This window comes from Procambarus clarkii, chromosome 22 (assembly GCF_040958095.1).
Source record: "Procambarus clarkii isolate CNS0578487 chromosome 22, FALCON_Pclarkii_2.0, whole genome shotgun sequence".
Taxonomy (NCBI): Eukaryota; Metazoa; Arthropoda; class Malacostraca; order Decapoda; family Cambaridae; genus Procambarus; species Procambarus clarkii.
This window is the reverse complement of record NC_091171.1, coordinates 647,854-663,646: the sequence shown is the minus strand read 5'-3', so window position 1 is coordinate 663,646 and position 15,793 is coordinate 647,854.

Here is a 15,793-nt window from a genome sequence, read left to right as displayed (position 1 = left end):
CTCTCTCTCTCTCTCTCTCTCTCTCTCTCTCTCTCTCTCTCTCTCCTCTCTCTCTCTCTCTCTCTCTCTCTCTCTCTCTCTCTCTCTCTCTCTCTCTCTCTCTCTCTCTCTCTCTCTCTCTCTCTCTCTCTCTCTCTCTCTCTCTCTCTCTCTCTCTCTCTCTCTCTCTCTCTCTCTCTCTCTCTCTCTCTCTCTCTCTCTCTCTCTCTCTCTCTCTCTCTCTCTCTCTCTCTCTCTCTCTCTCTCTCTCTCTCTCTCTCTCTCTCTCTCTCTCTCTCTCTCTCTCTCTCCTCGCTCCTCGGACGTCACCTTATGGTGCGTTTTATGACTAGAAGTGGAAAAATTGTTTTGTTTAATTTTATTTTAGTTTAGGTAATTAAGTTCGGTCCTGGGGAACGCTTTTATGATGATTACAGTCCACAGACTGTTGTTTAAAGATTAATTTATATTATTATTCGCTGCTGAAGTTAATTTTGGTGACGTGGCCATGTAAGTAATTTTCATTTTCTACTACAAATTGCCACGTACAAAAATTCTTAGTAGGGTTAATTAAGATATTTTATTATATGTTTATTTAATATTTATTTAACATAAAAACTACAAGTTTTCAACTAAAATCTATATATATTATACATGTATATAGGATATTATTTTTTTTATATACCAAGAAGGGATACCACCTCTGGTGCAAGTGTAGGGACCCTAGCCTCGGAGAAGAAAATAAAGAGTACTCAGAGAAGACCTTGTGGATCCTCACTGAACACTTTGATATTTTCTTCTCCTACCACCCCTATTCTTTTGGTATGTGTGTATATTTATCTAACTTTATTTGAAAATGTCATTACACAAAAAAGTTACAATATTGATTACATGCAGGGTACAAGGCTGCTTGTCACAAGTTGAACAGCTCCTCCAGCTCCTCAGATGACGGGCAGGAACCATGGATACAGTGAGCATTTCCTCTCTGGATTGCCACACTAAGGCGCTGAAAAAGAAAACTGGCAGCTCTAGGGTCTCTAGTTGTTTCGATTAGCTTAGACCCCCAACTCCTTCAAAAAGCTAGCAGCACTTTTACCCCAGGCACCAAGAGTCTCTGAGACAATGGGGACAAAATTGTAGTGGTGCTCAAGGTCTCTGTATTTACGTGACTTGGCCGCTTCCCGGTGATTGGCAGCTCCTCCTGCTTGTGTAGCACTGAAGTCAACATAGGTATTGGCTAAAGTTGAAACGCAAGTGTAGTCCCACACCAACTGTCTACCATTCTTCCAGGGGGTTCCCAGTGATTCCGTCTGGGCGACCGACAGGCTCATCAGAGTTGCGGGACATTAGGTAACGGGGCTCTCTCTCTGCTGGACAACCGGCTGTGGTAAGGCTTCTCTTAACAATGTCATTGACCTCGCCGTGTCTTGCATGCCATCCTCCTATCCTTTGGCAGAGAAGGTCATGCCGTCCGTATCTGTCGGCCTCTGCCTCGCCGCAAATACACCTGTATTCGGTATGGATTGGGGCAGCAAGGCGGAGAGCCACGGCAATTCGGAGGGCCTGCGGTGCGAGACGGGTGCGGGTTGCTGACATTGGGGTTGCTAATAGGAAATCACCTGCATGGGGAGCTGCTACAGCTCTAAGTCAGGCAGTGTCATGTGGCGATGTCGCAGCTTCTAGCACAGTCGCAGCTTCTAGCACAGTCGCAGCTTCTAGCACAGTCGCAGCTTCTAGCACAGTCGCAGCTTCTTGGTCGGCAATGGGGCGATCCCAGCTGGATTGCTTATGGGCTTCAGAAGGCGGTGGTTGGGGTGCTGGTCCTGCGAGAGAGACCCATTTGGTTGTGCAGTCTGTGAAGCTGGGATCATGTACCCCAGCCTGTTGAACTAGGTGCTCAGGTAGGATTTCCTTCACCAAGTTGTCACACCCCACTGAAGAGGACAGGAACGCTGGTACAGCAATTTGTGTTGCTGTGCGCATGCCGAGGCCCCCGAGAATAGAATAAATATATAGAATATTATATATATATATATATATATATATATATATATATATATATATATATATATATATATATATATATATATGTATATATATATGTATATATATATATATATATATATATATATATATATATATATATATATATATATATATATATATATATATATATATATATATATATATATATATATATATGTATATATATATGTATATATATATATATATATATATATATATATATATATATATATATATATATATATATATATATATATATATATATATAGGAGAGGAAAAGATTAAAGTGTTCAGTGAGAATCCACAAGGTCTTCTTTGAACACTATTTTCTTCTTCAAGGGTCCCTTCAATTGCACCAGTGGTGGTACCCCTAAATATAAATATATATATATATATATATATATATATATATATATATATATATATATATATATATATATATATATATATATATATATATATATATAATCAAATACGAGCGTGTTTTTATATACCTATTATATAGATGCCACATCTGTGACCGGTAAAAACCATGCTTTTTTGAAAAACTGTTTTTCATGCAAGTTTTCATGTGAGGGAAATCTCCGAAACCTCTTTACCGATTGCTTTGAAATTTTGACACAACATTGCATTCATATATGTACGGTTTTTTATATTCCTACTATATACATGCCATACCCATGACAGATAAAAACATACTTTTTGTGAAAAACAGCGCCATCTGTTAGACATAAAAGCAACACACGCTGTAATCTCTGAACGTTCTTCACCGATTGCTTTGAAATTTTGACACAACGTGTCATTCGAATACACACGTGTTTTTATAGACCTACTATATAAATGCCTCACCTGTGACAGGTAAAAACATGTTTTTTTTTAAACCAGCACAAAGTTTTGGACGAAAAATCAGCACACGCTATACTAAATATGTTACAATTCCATTTCAATGTTTCCAATTACATTGCTATATAGAATTTTAATAGATTTCAATTTATATTTATTTTTATTTAATTATTTTGTGAGACATTGCATTGGAATTGAGCTGTGTTGTTTACCATACCGTTCATTTTGCGAGTGTATTTTTATATTTTTTTCATTGTTTTTCATTTCGTTTTTAACTGTCCTTATTTTTCAGTGATGGGAAAATCAGATCATTTGAGAATGCATCGGACAGGGGAGTGGGGAATGGTGGGGAGGACGATGAGACGGAGGATGGAGGGGAGAACGAAAGGTCAGGGGAGGGGGGGATGGTAGGAAGGACGAGGGAACTGACGAGTGGGGTTGGTGGGGAGGACGAGGGGATGGAGGAGGGTTGCTGGGGCTCAGCAACTCCCATGCGTTCTTGAGGCACAGCAATGCGTGGCCGGGTACAGCCAGTATATTATATATATATATATATATATATATATATATATATATATATATATATATATATATATATATATATATATATATATATATATATATATATATATATATATATATATATATACAACTTTAGAACACTTTCCCACCAGGAGACTCGAACCCTAGCCAGCACAGAAGCCTTCAAGCAACTGGCATAACAGGTATGCCTTAACCTGTTATGCCAGTTGTCAACAAGGCGTACCTGTTATGCCAGTTGCTTGAAGGCTTCTGTGCTGGCTAGGGTTCGAGTCTCCTGGTGGGAAAGTGTTCTAAAGTTGTATATATATATATATATATATATATATATATATATATATATATATATATATATATATATATATATGTATATATATATATATATATATATATATATATATATATATATATATATATATATATATATATATATATATATATATATATATTAGTATATTTTGGTAGCAGTCTTTCCTGTAGACATATATTATTAAATATGACCGAAAAAGTAAGATTAATAATTCTAACACGAATTTTCTCAATCTTTCGTACATTTCGCTTCACTGTTGGAGGTAAATAAAAGATCAATTCTCCAAAATTCATTTTTATTTCTAGTCTGACGCGACACGAGCGCGTTTCGTAAAACTTATTACATTTTCAAAGATTTTAGTTTACAAATACACAACTGAATAGAACTTACGCATCTCCGATTTTATATCTACATTTGAGAGAGGTGGATGGGGTGAGGTGGCATTAATAGGGTATTAATTTCATCAACACAAGACAGAACAAGAGTTGGCATTAATAGGGTATTAATTTCATCAACACAAGACAGAACACGAAACAATGGGTATTGAATAGAAGTGATTGCAGAAAGCCTATTGGTCCACATTTCTTGATGCTTCTATATTGGAGCGGAGTCTTGAGGTGGGTAGAATATAGTTGTGCATTAATTGGCTGTTGATTGCTGGTGTTGACTTCTTGATGTGTAGTGCCTCGCAAACGTCAAGCCGCCTGCTATCGCTGTATCTATCGATGATTTCTGTGTTGTTTACTAGGATTTCTCTGGCGATGGTTTGGTTGTGGGAAGAGATTATATGTTCCTTAATGGAGCCCTGTTGCTTATGCATCGTTAAACGCCTAGAAAGAGATGTTGTTGTCTTGCCTATATACTGGGTTTTTTTGGAGCTTACAGTCCCCAAGAGGGCATTTGAAGGCATAGACGACGTTAGTCTCTTTTAAAGCGTTCTGTTTTGTGTCTGGAGAGTTTCTCATGAGTAGGCTGGCCGTTTTTCTGGTTTTATAGTAAATCGTCAGTTGTATCCTCTGATTTTTGTCTGTAGGGATAACGTTTCTATTAACAATATCTTTCAGGACCCTTTCCTCCGTTTTATGAGCTGTGGAAAAGAAGTTCCTGTAAAATAGTCTGATAGGGGGTATAGGTGTTGTGTTAGTTGTCTCTTCAGAGGTTGCATGGCGTTTCACTTTCCTTCTTATGATGTCTTCGACGAAACCATTGGAGAAGCCGTTGTTGACTAGGACCTGCCTTACCCTACAGAGTTCTTCGTCGACTTGCTTCCATTCTGAGCTGTGGCTGAGAGCACGGTCGACATATGCGTTAACAACACTCCTCTTGTACCTGTCTGGGCAGTCGCTGTTGGCATTTAGGCACATTCCTATGTTCGTTTCCTTAGTGTAGACTGCAGTGTGGAAACCTCCGCTCTTTTCCATGACTGTTACATCTAGAAAGGGCAGCTTCCCATCCTTTTCCATCTCGTAAGTGAAACGCAGCACGGAACACTGCTCAAATGCCTCCTTCAGCTAGCTGAAGTCAACAACGGCTTCTCCAATGGTTTCGTCGAAGACATCATAAGAAGGAAAGTGAAACGCCATGCTAGCTTCAGCTAGCTGAAGGAGGCATTTGAGCAGAGTTCCGTGCTGCGTTTCACTTACGAGATGGAAAAGGATGGGAAGCTGCCCTTTCTAGATGTAACAGTCATGGAAAAGAGCGGAGGTTTCCACACTGCAGTCTACACTAAGGAAACGAACATAGGAATGTGCCTAAATGCCAACAGCGACTGCCCAGACAGGTACAAGAGGAGTGTTGTTAACGCATATGTCGACCGTGCTCTCAGCCACAGCTCAGAATGGAAGCAAGTCGACGAAGAACTCTGTAGGGTAAGGCAGGTCCTAGTCAACAACGGCTTCTCCAATGGTTTCGTCGAAGACATCATAAGAAGGAAAGTGAAACGCCATGCAACCTCTGAAGAGACAACTAACACAACACCTATACCCCCTATCAGACTATTTTACAGGAACTTCTTTTCCACAGCTCATAAAACGGAGGAAAGGGTCCTGAAAGATATTGTTAATAGAAACGTTATCCCTACAGACAAAAATCAGAGGATACAACTGACGATTTACTATAAAACCAGAAAAACGGCCAGCCTACTCATGAGAAACTCTCCAGACACAAAACAGAACGCTTTAAAAGAGACTAACGTCGTCTATGCCTTCAAATGCCCTCTTGGGGACTGTAAGCTCCAAAAAAACCCAGTATATAGGCAAGACAACAACATCTCTTTCTAGGCGTTTAACGATGCATAAGCAACAGGGCTCCATTAAGGAACATATAATCTCTTCCCACAACCAAACCATCGCCAGAGAAATCCTAGTAAACAACACAGAAATCATCGATAGATACAGCGATAGCAGGCGGCTTGACGTTTGCGAGGCACTACACATCAAGAAGTCAACACCAGCAATCAACAGCCAATTAATGCACAACTATATTCTACCCACCTCAAGACTCCGCTCCAATATAGAAGCATCAAGAAATATGGACCAATAGGCTTTCTACAATCACTTCTATTCAATACCCATTGTTTCGTGTTCTGTCTTGTGTTGATGAAATTAATACCCTATTAATGCCAACTCTTGTTCTGTCTTGTGTTGATGAAATTAATACCCTATTAATGCCACCTCACCCCATCCACCTCTCTCAAATGTAGATATAAAATCGGAGATGCGTAAGTTCTATTCAGTTGTGTATTTGTAAACTAAAGTCTTTGAAAATGTAATAAGTTTTACGAAACGCGCTCGTGTCGCGTCAGACTAGAAATAAAAATGAATTTTGGAGAATTGATTTTTGATTTACCTCCAACAGTGAAAAGAAATGTACGAAAGATTGAGAAAATTCGTGTTAGAATTATTAATCTTACTTTTTCGGTCATATTTAATAATATATATATATATATATATATATATATATATATATATATATATATATATATATATATATATATATATATATATATATATATGTATATATATGGAAAAGTCAGTCTGTCCGAGGTCAGAGGGGAGAAGGGTGGGAAGGGAAGATAGGGGGATGTGGAGAAAGAGGGGGAGGTAGGGGAGAGAGTCTGACTATCCCAGGCATCACTGGGAACCCCTCCTAGTATATATGTCCTTTATAAAATGAGCGAGAATGTTCGTCTGTCTGTCTATATGAGATCAACCGGTTGTCAGTCAGACAACCGGTTGATTGCTATGAATGAAGGAGTTCTTAACCGATCACCAAATCCACCTCTGGCCAGAACCCCCCCCCCCCCTGCCTGCCCTTCCCACTTCCGCCTCCCCAACCCCTCCCCATCACCCCCCCTCCCCCCCCCCACATATTACCCTTCACTTCCTGCACGCTTGACCTTCCGGTACTCGTGCCTACGAGGCCTGGTCAATACTAGTCCAATTACTCGGGTCAATTCTAATGGCAACCGCATTATGTATACTGTGAAAGTTACAAGTGTGAACTTTAAGAGCGCGAGATTCCAACCCGGGTCTATGATGAAGTAGTTCCACACGCTACCAGCTCTACTGGTATGAGAGTCGGGACTAGTGAACCTGCAGGTGATATGGTATGACAATCTTCTTTTTCCCACCTTGTCACAGTACGTGTGTCGTCTCTGGTGGACGAGGGCGTCGTGGCTACATCAGTCATGTGAGTGGTGGTGGTGGTGGCTACATCAGTCATGTGAGTGTTGGTGGTGGCTACATCAGTCATGTGAGTGGTGGTGGTGGTGGTGGTGGTGGTGGTGGCTACATCAGTCATGTGAGTGGTGGTGGTGGCTACATCAGTCATGTGAGTGGTGGTGGTGGCTACATCAGTCATGTGAGTGGTGGTGGTGGTGGCTACATCAGTCATGTGAGTGGTGGTGGTGGTGGCTACATCAGTCATGTGAGTGGTGGTGGTGGTGGCTACATCAGTCATGTGAGTGGTGGTGGTGGTGGTGGCTACATCAGTCATGTGAGTGGTGGTGGTGGCTACATCAGTCATGTGAGTGGTGGTGGTGGTGGCTACATCAGTCATGTGAGTGGTGGTGGTGGTGGCTACATCAGTCATGTGAGTGATGGTGGTGGTGGTTACATCAGTCATGTGAGTGGTGGTGGTGGTGGTGGTTACATCAGTCATGTGAGTGGTGGTGGTGGTGGTGGGTACATCAGTCATGTGAGTGGTGGTGGTGGTGGTGGCTACATCAGTCATGTGAGTGGTGGTGGTGGTGGCTACATCAGTCATGTGAGTGGTGGTGGTGGTGGTGGTGGTGGCTACATCAGTCATGTGAGTGGTGGTGGTGGTGGCTACATCAGTCGTGTGAGTGGTGGTGGTGGTGGCTACATCAGTCATGTGAGTGGTGGTGGTGGTGGTTACATCAGTCATGTGAGTGTTGGTGGTGGCTACATCAGTCATGTGAGTGTTGGTGGTGGTGGTGGTGGCTACATCAGTCATGTGAGGGTTGGTGGTGGCTACATCAGTCATGTGAGTGGTGGTGGTGGTGGTGGTGGCTACATCAGTCATGTGAGTGGTGGTGGTGGTGGCTACATCAGTCATGTGAGTGGTGGTGGTGGTGGCTACATCAGTCATGTGAGTGTTGGTGGTGGCTACATCAGTCATGTGAGTGTTGGTGGTGGCTACATCAGTCATGTGAGTGTTGGTGGTGGCTACATCAGTCATGTGAGTGGTGGTGGTGGTGGTGGCTACATCAGTCATGTGAGTGGTGGTGGTGGGTACATCAGTCATGTGAGTGGTGGTGGTGGTGGCTACATCAGTCATGTGAGTGGTGGTGGTGGCTACATCAGTCATGTGAGTGGTGGTGGTGGTGGCTACATCAGTCATGTGAGTGGTAGTGGTGGCTACATCAGTCATGTGAGTGGTGGTGGTGGTGGCTACATCAGTCATGTGAGTGTTGGTGGTGGCTACATCAGTCATGTGAGTGTTGGTGGTGGCTACATCAGTCATGTGAGTGATGGTGGTGGGTACATCAGTCATGTGAGTGGTGGTGGTGGTGGTAGTGGTGGTGGCTACATCAGTCATGTGAGTGTTGGTGGTGGCTACATCAGTCATGTGAGTGGTGGTGGTGGTGGCTACATCAGTCATGTGAGTGGTGGTGGTGGCACTATCAGTCATGTGAGTGGTGGTGGGGGTGGCTACATCAGTCATGTGAGTGGTGGTGGCGGCTACATCAGTCATGTGAGTGGTGGTGGTAGTGGCTACATCAGTCATGTGAGTGGTGGTGGTGGTGGCTACATCAGTCATGTGAGTGGTGGTGGTGGCGGCTACATCAGTCATGTGAGTGGTGGTGGTGGTGGCTACATCATTCATGTGAGTGGTGGTGGTGGCGGCTACATCAGTCATGTGAGTGGTGGTGGTGGTGGCTACATCAGTCATGTGAGTGGTGGTGGTGGCTACATCAGTCATGTGAGTGGTGGTGGTGGTGGCTACATCAGTCATGTGAGTGGTGGTGGTGGTGGCTACATCAGTCATGTGAGTGGTGGTGGTGGCTACATTAGTCATGTGAGTGGTGGTGGTGGCTACATCAGTCATGTGAGTGGTGGCGTTGGCTACATCAGTCATGTGAGTGGTGGTGGTGGCTACATCAGTCATTAGAGTGGAGGTGGTGGCTACATCAGTCATGTGAGTGGTGGTGGTGGCTACATCAGTCATGTGAGTGGTGGTGGTGGCTACATCAGTCATGTGAGTGGTGGTGGAGGTGGCTACATCAGTCATTAGAGTGGAGGTGGTGGCTACATCAGTCATGTGAGTGGTGGTGGTGGCTACATCAGTCATGTGAGTGGTGGTGGTGGCTACATCAGTCATGTGAGTGGTGGTGGTGGTGGCTACATCAGTCATGTGAGTGGTGGTGGTGGTGGCTACATCAGTCATGTGAGTGGTGGTGGTGGTGGCTACATCAGTCATGTGAGTGGTGGTGGTGGTGGTGGCTACATCAGTCATGTGAGTGGTGGTGGTGGTGGTGGCTACATCAGTCATGTGAGTGGTGGTGGTGGTGGTGGCTACATCAGTCATGTGAGTGGTGGTGGTGGTGGTGGCTACATCAGTCATGAGAGTGGTGGTGGTGGTGGCTACATCAGTCATGTGAGTGGTGGTGGCGGCTACATCAGTCATGTGAGTGGTGGCGGTGGCTACATCAGTCATGTGAGTGGTGGTGGTGGTGGTTACATCAGTCATGTGAGTGTTGGTGGTGGCTACATCAGTCATGTGAGTGTTGGTGGTGGTGGTGGTGGCTACATCAGTCATGTGAGTGGTGGTGGTGGTGGCTACATCAGTCATGTGAGTGGTGGTGGTGGTGGTTACATCAGTCATGTGAGTGGTGGTGGTGGTGGCTACATCAGTCATGTGAGTGGTGGTGGTGGTGGTGGCTACATCAGTCATGTGAGTGGTGGTGGTGGGTACATCAGTCATGTGAGTGGTGGTGGTGGTGGCTACATCAGTCATGTGAGTGGTGGTGGTGGCTACATCAGTCATGTGAGTGGTGGTGGTGGTGGCTACATCAGTCATGTGAGTGGTAGTGGTGGCTACATCAGTCATGTGAGTGGTGGTGGTGGTGGCTACATCAGTCATGTGAGTGTTGGTGGTGGCTACATCAGTCATGTGAGTGTTGGTGGTGGCTACATCAGTCATGTGAGTGATGGTGGTGGGTACATCAGTCATGTGAGTGGTGGTGGTGGTGGTGGTGGTAGTGGTGGTGGCTACATCAGTCATGTGAGTGTTGGTGGTGGCTACATCAGTCATGTGAGTGGTGGTGGTGGTGGCTACATCAGTCATGTGAGTGGTGGTGGTGGCACTATCAGTCATGTGAGTGGTGGTGGGGGTGGCTACATCAGTCATGTGAGTGGTGGTGGCGGCTACATCAGTCATGTGAGTGGTGGTGGTAGTGGCTACATCAGTCATGTGAGTGGAGGTGGTGGTGGCTACATCAGTCATGTGAGTGGTGGTGGTGGCGGCTACATCAGTCATGTGAGTGGTGGTGGTGGTGGCTACATCATTCATGTGAGTGGTGGTGGTGGCGGCTACATCAGTCATGTGAGTGGTGGTGGTGGTGGCTACATCAGTCATGTGAGTGGTGGTGGTGGCTACATCAGTCATGTGAGTGGTGGTGGTGGTGGCTACATCAGTCATGTGAGTGGTGGTGGTGGTGGCTACATCAGTCATGTGAGTGGTGGTGGTGGCTACATTAGTCATGTGAGTGGTGGTGGTGGCTACATCAGTCATGTGAGTGGTGGCGTTGGCTACATCAGTCATGTGAGTGGTGGTGGTGGCTACATCAGTCATTAGAGTGGAGGTGGTGGCTACATCAGTCATGTGAGTGGTGGTGGTGGCTACATCAGTCATGTGAGTGGTGGTGGTGGCTACATCAGTCATGTGAGTGGTGGTGGAGGTGGCTACATCAGTCATTAGAGTGGAGGTGGTGACTACATCAGTCATGTGAGTGGTGGTGGTGGCTACATCAGTCATGTGAGTGGTGGTGGTGGCTACATCAGTCATGTGAGTGGTGGTGGTGGTGGCTACATCAGTCATGTGAGTGGTGGTGGTGGTGGCTACATCAGTCATGTGAGTGGTGGTGGTGGTGGCTACATCAGTCATGTGAGTGGTGGTGGTGGTGGTGGCTACATCAGTCATGTGAGTGGTGGTGGTGGTGGTGGCTACATCAGTCATGTGAGTGGTGGTGGTGGTGGTGGCTACATCAGTCATGTGAGTGGTGGTGGTGGTGGTGGCTACATCAGTCATGAGAGTGGTGGTGGTGGTGGCTACATCAGTCATGTGAGTGGTGGTGGCGGCTACATCAGTCATGTGAGTGGTGGCGGTGGCTACATCAGTCATGTGAGTGGTGGTGGTGGTGGCTACATCAGTCATGTGAGTGGTGGTGGTGGTGGCTACATCAGTCATGTGAGTGGTGGCGGTGGCTACATCAGTCATGTGAGTGGTGGTGGCGGCTACATCAGTCATGTGAGTGGTGGTGGTGGTGGTGGCTACATCAGTCATGTGAGTGGTGGTGGTGGTGGCTACATCAGTCATGTGAGTGGTGGTGGTGGTGGCTACATCAGTCATGTGAGTGGTGGTGGTGGCTACATCAGTCATGTGAGTGGTGGTGATGGCTACATCAGTCATGTGAGTGGTGGTGGTGGTGGCTACATCAGTCATGTGAGTGGTGGTGGTGGCTACATCAGTCTTGTGAGTGGTTGTGGTGGTGGTGGTGGCGGCTACATCAGTCATGTGAGTGGTGGTGGTGGCGGCTACATCAGTCATGTGAGTGGTGGTGGTGGCTACATCAGTCATGTGAGTGGTGGTGGTGGTGGCTACATCAGTCATGTGAGTGGTGGTGGTGGTGGTGGCTACATCAGTCATGTGAGTGGTGGTGGCTACATCAGTCATGTGAGTGGTGGTGGTGGCTACATCAGTCATGTGAGTGGTGGTGGTGGCTACATCAGTCATGTGAGTGGTGGTGGTGGTTACATCAGTCTTGTGAGTGGTGGTGGTGGCTACATCAGTCATGTGAGTGGTGGTGGTGGTGGTGGCTACATCAGTCATGTGAGTGGTGGGGGTGGTGGCTACATCAGTCATGTGAGTGGTGGTGGTGGTGGGTACATCAGTCATGTGAGTGGTGGTGGTGGTGGTTACATCAGTCATGTGAGTGGTGGTGGTGGTGGCTACATCAGTCATGTGAGTGGTGGTGGTGGCTACATCAGTCATGTGAGTGGTGGTGGTGGTGGTGGCTACATCAGTCATGTGAGTGATGGTGGTGGTGGCTACATCAGTCATGTGAGTGGTGGTGGTGGTGGCTACATCAGTCATGTGAGTGGTGGTGGTGGTGGTTACATCAGTCATGTGAGTGGTGGTGGTGGTGGCTACATCAGTCATTTGAGTGCTTGTGGTGGTGGTTACATCAGTCATGTGAGTGGTGGTGGTGGTGGTGGCTACATCAGTCATGTGAGTGGTGGTGGTGGTGGCTACATCAGTCATGTGAGTGGTGGTGGTGGTGGCTACATAAGTCATGTGAGTGGTGGTGGTGGTGGTGGCTACATCAGTCATGTGAGTGGTGGTGGTGGCGACTACATCAGTCATGTGAGTGATGGTGGTGGTGGTGGTGGCTACATCAGTCATGTGAGTGGTGGTGGTGGTGGCTACATCAGTCATGTGAGTGGTGGTGGCGGCTACATCAGTCATGTGAGTGGTGGCGGTGGCTACATCAGTCATGTGAGTGGTGGTGGTGGTGGCTACATCAGTCATGTGAGTGGTGGTGGTGGTGGCTACATCAGTCATGTGAGTGGTGGCGGTGGCTACATCAGTCATGTGAGTGGTGGTGGCGGCTACATCAGTCATGTGAGTGGTGGTGATGGTGGTGGCTACATCAGTCATGTGAGTGGTGGTGGTGGTGGCTACATCAGTCATGTGAGTGGTGGTGGTGGTGGCTACATCAGTCATGTGAGTGGTGGTGGTGGCTACATCAGTCATGTGAGTGGTGGTGATGGCTACATCAGTCATGTGAGTGGTGGTGGTGGTGGCTACATCAGTCATGTGAGTGGTGGTGGTGGCTACATCAGTCTTGTGAGTGGTTGTGGTGGTGGTGGTGGCGGCTACATCAGTCATGTGAGTGGTGGTGGTGGCGGCTACATCAGTCATGTGAGTGGTGGTGGTGGCTACATCAGTCATGTGAGTGGTGGTGGTGGTGGCTACATCAGTCATGTGAGTGGTGGTGGTGTGGTGGCTACATCAGTCATGTGAGTGGTGGTGGCTACATCAGTCATGTGAGTGGTGGTGGTGGCTACATCAGTCATGTGAGTGGTGGTGGTGGCTACATCAGTCATTTGAGTGGTGGTGGTGGTTACATCAGTCTTGTGAGTGGTGGTGGTGGCTACATCAGTCATGTGAGTGGTGGTGGTGGTGGTGGCTACATCAGTCATGTGAGTGGTGGTGGTGGTGGCTACATCAGTCATGTGAGTGGTGGTGGTGGTGGGTACATCAGTCATGTGAGTGGTGGTGGTGGTGGTTACATCAGTCATGTGAGTGGTGGTGGTGGTGGCTACATCAGTCATGTGAGTGGTGGTGGTGGCTACATCAGTCATGTGAGTGGTGGTGGTGGTGGTGGCTACATCAGTCATGTGAGTGATGGTGGTGGTGGCTACATCAGTCATGTGAGTGGTGGTGGTGGTGGCTACATCAGTCATGTGAGTGGTGGTGGTGGTGGTTACATCAGTCATGTGAGTGGTGGTGGTGGTGGTGGCTACATCAGTCATGTGAGTGCTTGTGGTGGTGGTTACATCAGTCATGTGAGTGGTGGTGGTGGTGGTGGCTACATCAGTCTTGTGAGTGGTGGTGGTGGTGGCTACATCAGTCATGTGAGTGGTGGTGGTGGTGGCTACATAAGTCATGTGAGTGGTGGTGGTGGTGGTGGCTACATCAGTCATGTGAGTGGTGGTGGTGGCGACTACATCAGTCATGTGAGTGATGGTGGTGGTGGTGGTGGCTACATCAGTCATGTGAGTGGTGGTGGTGGTGGCTACATCAATCATGTGAGTGATGGTGGTGGTGGTTACATCAGTCATGTGAGTGGTGGTGGCGGTGGTTACATCAGTCATGTGAGTGGTGGTGGTGGTGGTGGTGGTGGTGGCTACATCAATCATGTGAGTGATGGTGGTGGTGGTTACATCAGTCATGTGAGTGGTGGTGGCGGTGGTTACATCAGTCATGTGAGTGGTGGTGGTGGTGGTGGTGGTGGTGGCTACATCAGTCATGTGAGTGATGGTGGTGGTGGTTACATCAGTCATGTGAGTGGTGGTGGTGGTGGTGGTTACATCAGTCATGTGAGTGGTGGTGGTGGTGGTGGGTACATCAGTCATGTGAGTGGTGGTGGTGGTGGTGGCTACATCATTCATGTGAGTGGTGGTGGTGGTGGCTACATCAGTCATGTGAGTGGTGGTGGTGGTGGTGGCTACATCAGTCATGTGAGTGGTGGTGGTGGTGGCTACATCAGTCGTGTGAGTGGTGGTGGTGGTGGCTACATCAGTCATGTGAGTGGTGGTGGTGTTGGTTACATCAGTCATGTGAGTGTTGGTGGTGGCTACATCAGTCATGTGAGTGTTGGTGGTGGTGGTGGTGGTGGCTACATCAGTCATGTGAGTGTTGGTGGTGGCTACATCAGTCATGTGAGTGGTGGTGGTGGTGGTGGCTACATCAGCCATGTGAGTGGTGGTGGTGGTGGCTACATCAGTCATGTGAGTGGTGGTGGTGGTGGCTACATCAGTCATGTGAGTGTTGGTGGTGGCTACATCAGTCATGTGAGTGTTGGTGGTGGCTACATCAGTCATGTGAGTGTTGGTGGTGGCTACATCAGTCATGTGAGTGGTGGTGGTGGTGGTGGCTACATCAGTCATGTGAGTGGTGGTGGTGGCTACATCAGTCATGTGAGTGGTGGTGGTGGCTACATCAGTCATGTGAGTGGTGGTGGTGGTGGCTACATCAGTCATGTGAGTGGTGGTGGTGGCTACATCAGTCATGTGAGTGGTGGTGGTGGTGGCTACATCAGTCATGTGAGTGGTAGTGGTGGCTACATCAGTCATGTGAGTGGTGGTGGTGGTGGCTACATCAGTCATGTGAGTGTTGGTGGTGGCTACATCAGTCATGTGAGTGATGGTGGTGGGTACATCAGTCATGTGAGTGGTGGTGGTGGTGGCTACATCAGTCATGTGAGTGTTGGTGGTGGCTACATCTGTCATGTGAGTGGTGGTGGTGGTGGCTACATCAGTCATGTGAGTGGTGGTGGTGGCTACATCAGTCATGTGAGTGGTGGTGGTGGTGGCTACATCAGTCATGTGAGTGGTGGTGGTGGCTACATCAGCCATGTGAGTGGTGGTGGTGGTGGCTACATCAGTCATGTGAGTGTTGGTGGTAGCTACATCAGTCATGTGAGTGGTGGTGGTAGTGGCTACATCAGTCATGTGAGTGGTGGTGGCGGCTACATCAGTCATGTGAGTGGTGGTGGTGGTGGCTACATCCGTCATGCGAGTGGTGGTGGTGGCTACATCAGTCATGTGAGTGGTGGTGGTGGTGGCT